We start from the raw sequence: 5,708 nt of genomic DNA on the forward strand, positions 1-5,708 counted from the left end.
AGATCAGTATCTTTATTCAATTAAATTCTAAGAAAAACTAACTAAACTTAAATGCTATGAAAAATAAAAACAAAAAGCAAGTAAGACAGTTTATGACTAAGTATTTGAATTGGGAATTCTCCCAACAGCCTCTTGTTCCCTTGGGTTTACCATGGTGTTACTAGGTAAGGTACCCGGAGCCCTTTCTGAAATCATCTGTGCCAGCTGCCCAACCTGAGTTTCCAAGTTCCTTATCGATGTTTCGTTTTTCTGAAATCTATTTTCCGCACTAGCTATGAACTTGGTCATCAGCTCCTCCAAGTTAGATTTCGGTTCCGGCTGATAGAAGTTTTGGTGGAAAGGCTTAGGTGCATGCTGATTCAGGTGGCCTCTCCATCCGGGGTTATGGGCATGATGGTACTGATTTCCTGGCTGTCTTGTAAAGTTGCCAACAAAGTCTACTTGTTCTGTGGACTGAAAAGTCTGACTGCCAACTTGGAATTCAGTGCTATCATGGCCTCCCCCACACTTATCATACTGTACATGCATAGCTGCCATCTGCATCTCATCAAATTTTTTGCTAAGTGCTCCTATTTGTGCAGAGAGAGCTGTGTATGTATCCACATTATGAAGGCCATGCTGCTTTCTAACTGGTGTCCTTTCTGAATGCCATTGGTAGTTATTGGCTGCCATCTCCTCGATGAGTGCATGGGCAACCTCGGGAGTCTTATTGTTTATGGAGCCCCCAGCTGCTGCATCTAAGATGGTCTTGTTTGAATCGGTCAAACCATTATAAAATGTTTGCACCTGCAGCCAAATCGGAAGGCCATGGTGAGGAACCCTCCTTAGTAGCTCTTTGTAACGTTCCCAGGACTCATAGAGAGATTCCCCCTCTTGCTGGAAAAATGTAGTGATGTCATTCCTCATTTTAGCAGTTTTAGAAGGGGGAAAATATTTAGAGAGAAAACGACTGGCCATTTCATCCCATGTGGCTATAGATCCTGCCGGTAATGAGTTCAACCAAGCTTTGGCTTTATCCTTCAAAGAAAATGGGAATAACCTCAGCCGGATGGCATCATCACTTACCCCATTGTGTTTGAAGGTGTCACAGATTTCCAAGAAGTTAGCAATATGGGCATTCGGATCCTCATGGGCCATACCACAAAACTGAACCGTATTTTGTATCATTTGGATTATGGCCGGTTTAATTTCGAAGTTATTGGCAGCAATAGTTGGCCTGATAATGCTGGAGACAGTCCCGGTGAGGGTGGGCTTGGCATAATCCATCATAGTTCTTTGTTCAGCCATTTCTTGTGCTTCTTGTCTGACTTGCTTAGCAGCTCTCAAACGGACACGGAGAGTCCGTTCAATCTCCGGGTCGTAAAGGATCTCTTCCAGTTCAGGTCTGCTTGTCATAAACTGTAAAGGTCAAAGCAATAAAAAGGCCAATATTCACAAAAGAAAATAAATAACTAATCCTATTACAACTGAAAATGTAAAGTGAAGTATTGGAATATACAAACCTACATCCTAAAATAAATAAATGCAGCTAACTAAAAGCATATCAACATCTTATTCAATATACAAAATTCAGTAGCAATTTACAAACAGGTCTGAATTCAGTAATCTCTGAGTAGAACAATAGTTTACAAATTCCTCTTCTTTATATTGCTGAAATCAGGGACGGGATTTAATTACACAGATCTAAACTGCTGAGAGCTGAAATCTCAGTAGCTACTGAGAACAGTAATATACAGTTATGAAATCTTAGCAGCTACTGAGGACAGCCAAGTGCGGATCAGCAGTGATTGTGTTCAGGTCTGAGTTTCATATTAAAAGGCTCTTCTGTGCTACTGAAGGTCAATCAATGTACAAATGATTGATAGCAATTCAGACATCAGTTCTATACAAAATTGAGATCAGCTCTGAAATCTCAGAAGCCACTGAGAACAACAATAAATATAATAGCAGCTGCTGATAACAGTACAGTTGTGCTCAGGTCTGATTTCCATATTGGAAGGCTACTAAATATCAGATCTGAGCCCACTGTTTTGATGAGCTATGCATCACCAAACACCAGATGGAGTAGCCATACTAAAACTGAGCAATTCAGCAGGATAACCTACTGATATCAGCAATGAAACATGCTGTATACAGATCTGCACAAAACCAAAATCAATCAGTTAGTAAAAAAAAAAAATCTGAAATCAGACCTGTATTCACCATGGTGTGGCTGCTGGGATCTTATTTTCTTTTTCTTTTCTTTTTCTATTTTTCTTTTCTTTTCTTTTTTTTTTTTTTTTTTTTTTTTAAAGGAAGAAAACTAAAACAAAATACAGCAATGCAACCAAAATCTTTTTGGATGAGTGCAGGTCTGATTGATGAATGCAATTCAGATCTGAACTCATTTTGAGATTTATTTATTTATTTATTTATATATATATATATTTTTTTTAGAACCAAAAGAAGAAGAGAAATTTGATTTGCATAAGCTACATTAAAACTGAAACTAAGGATGGAACAATCAAGTATCAAGAGAAGAAACATGGCTCCATCAATGTAGCCCTTGATGGAGTATACACTTATTGGAATGTAGTACACATGGCTGCACACACCCATTCAGATCTGCTAGACTTTCTATTCATGCATAGCTGAAATCAGAGCTATCTATCTTGAAAAAAAAAAAATTTCAAAGATCAGCCTAGGACAATTCACAATGCCAATTTAGTAATGTTAATTGTAATACAAACCTGTTCAAAACCTGCCCTGGTTCAGTCTTGCTGTAGCAGGTCTGCTATAGTAGCCCTGCTATAGGTCTGAACTCTAATAGAAAAAATGGTGTGGAAGTGCCACTTTTCATGAAATCTCTTGAGGCATAAAAAATTCTCAGATTAAATATACTTTTCTTCAACCAAATCAGCTCAGATATATCGGAGTACAAGTTATTTAATACAGCAAAGTATGCCCTGTATCCTTCTCTGTTCACAACCCCAGTTCAGATCTAGGTGATTGCAGATTCGAATTTTTTTTTTTTTTTTTTTTTTTTTTTTTTTTTTTTTTAACCATGACTATCCAATTATTTTTGGGAGATAGCAGATTTTTTGTAGGGTGTATTGGGGTGAAGATAACCCCCAATTACCCTTTGAATTTACATCAGTTCAGGACTGAGTTCAAGAGAACTCAGATCTGAACTGTTGCAGATCTGCTACAGCAGAACTCAGATCTGAACTCAGATCTGAGTTCTGATCCGAATCCTTGGTTTCCATGGTTCTTTCTCTCTCTCTTTTTTTTTTTTTCACTATCTAAATATATATTTTTTTTCTTTTTGCAACGAAAGAAAAGAATAATAAAGGGCTGAGAACAGATATTTTTTTTTCTGAGTATTGCAGTTCTGCTATAGCAGAGTTCAGGTCTGAACTCAAGTCTGAGTTCGGATCTGAAATCTCAATTGCCTTACCTTCAGTTATTGCTACCAAATTGTTTTTGGGGAATAGCAGAAGTGCCCTAGGGTGAATTGGGGTGGTGATGACACCCAATTCCCCTCAAAATTTCATCAGTTCAGGTCTGAGTTCAGAGGAACTCAGATCTGAACTGTTGCAGATCTGCAATAGCAGAATTCAGATCTGAACTCAGATCTGAGTTCTGATCCGAATTCTCAATTGCTCCTCTGGTTGTTCAAAATATCTCCCCCTTTTTTTTTCATTTGTTTTTTTTTTTTCTTTTTGTAATGAAAGAAAAGAATAATAAAATCTGAAACACAAGCAACTCTTTTCGGCTGAGTGCTGCAGATCTGAAATCTGCTGATCTGAGTGCCGAATGCAACTCAGATCTGCAACACTCATGTTTATGTGAATTTTTTCTTTTTTTTTTTTTTTTTTTTTCTTTTTGAAGGGAACAACATCAAGATTGAATAGAAATCAAATATGCCTTTATTAAAATGAAACTGAAACCAAAAAAAAGAAAGTAATCTACTTAAGAAAGAAGAAACATAACTACAGTAGTACAGCAGTTGCAGTCCAAGCTGAAATGAAAAAGTTAGCAAATTAACCCAACTATGAATGCAATGCTGAATGAGATCAGATTAAGAATGCTCAATGTTTCCTAATATTGCTTCTATAAATCCCCGGCAACGGCGCCAAAAACTTGATGTGTGGCTCATTGTGACACTAGCAAGTGCACTAGCCGTTCAAGTAATAAAGTAGTGAGTGAAGTATCGTTCCCACGAGGATTTAGGAAACAATTACCAATACTAAATTGAACATTTCTTATCTGATCAACAAATAAATCAAAACTCTAATGAAAGCTAAGAAATCCTAAATTAAAATCTATCTAAATCATTGATCCAATTGCCTTCAATTCAGGTTAGAAGAGTAAGCAGTAAATGTCAATCTCAGAATTCAGCAATCTATCAATTTGGATCATTCGAATGAATCATGATTGAGCCTTGGTTTGGTGAAACCCCAAGGTCATGAACAGCCTCTCTCAAGCGCATGTTCATCCTATGCATGAGTGACGGTTCTTCTATCTCTAGCAAGAATCTAATCCCCATGCATGCATTTCTTCAAACACTTCTAAGGCATCAATTCAAATCTGAATTGATCACCAACTGAATTGTGCAAGTTATCTCTAACCTTGCACTCAATTCAGTTCTTGAATAGTAGATCTGAATTCCTAGAGTCTCTCTCAAGCACTCTAGAAATTCCAAGCTGTAGATTAATTCGCCCAATCTGAAATTTGCAGATCTGAATTCTCTTTCAAGCAATTCAGATCTTGCAATCTCAGATCTGAGAATTCAGATCTGAGTTTTGAAGGTTAGTTGGCCGAATTGATCTGCAATCACACCCTTATTCAAGAAACTTCAAGTACAATGCATGATCATTTGAATGAATCAAAAAGAATTAGATTGCTGAACTGAAATTTTACAAGCTGAAATACATCAAGGAAGAATGGAAACAAGGAGAAAGAAGAAAGAACATATAACTAAGAAACTGAATTCAAATCAAAAGAGAATGAAACTACAAATGATTTATTACAAAAAATCTTTGAATCACAATCCCTCAATTCGAACTCACCTTCTTCTTCTAGCTTGCTTGTCTTGAACTTCCTTCAGCCCTTCTTCTTCTTCTTCCTTGCGCCTAGCCTTCTTCTCTTCTCTTCTCTCAAGGTGGCTGAACCTCTAAGAGTGGGAGAGCCTTTCTCTCAAGCAATTGAACAACTTTCTCCCCTCCTAGAGGCCTCCTTATATAGTTTTTCAAGGGGGCTCTTGCCCCTTCTTGAAGCCTCTAGAATGGGGTGTATTACACCCCTCATGAACCTTCTAGAGTGCTCCCTCCTTCTCTTCAAGAAACTCCTAGAAGTTGCCGCCCCTAGCTCCCTTTGGGCTGCTATTTGGGCTACAACTTAGCTTGCTTTTGAGCTCATGTGGGCTACACTCTAGGCTGTTATTTGGGCTAAAAATGGGCCTTCCTTGCTGGGCCGAATTCTCCTCATAGCTAGGCTTTATTTTCTGGGGTTTTCTCAAGGAATTCACTTGCTCTTTTTGGGCCGAAGTGCTCTCTCTTGCTTCCACGACCGGGCTGGACTGAAATTGGTCTTTTTGAACCTTCTTTTCTTGCCTTTTTCCTTCCTTCTCTTGGATTGATTATCCCTGAACCTATTCTTAGCATTAAGCTAAATTAAGGCAAAAATTAATAAAACCGGCATAAAAATCCATGCTAAAGTCCTCAAAA

The 5,708-nt window shown here is 37.9% G+C and overlaps 1 non-coding gene across 1 annotated transcript; it reads left to right on the plus strand.

Moving 5' to 3' along the window:
* Positions 1-802: 802 nt before the first annotated feature.
* LOC148874630 (small nucleolar RNA R71) lies at positions 803-909 on the plus strand. Its single transcript, XR_016106394.1, has one exon. It is a non-coding gene; the product is annotated as a small nucleolar RNA R71 (small nucleolar RNA).
* The last annotated feature ends 4,799 nt before the right edge of the window (positions 910-5,708 follow it).

This window comes from Nelumbo lutea, chromosome 1, assembly GCF_056320005.1.
Source record: "Nelumbo lutea isolate HS-2025 chromosome 1, American lotus-T2T, whole genome shotgun sequence".
NCBI classification, from domain to species: Eukaryota; Viridiplantae; Streptophyta; class Magnoliopsida; order Proteales; family Nelumbonaceae; genus Nelumbo; species Nelumbo lutea.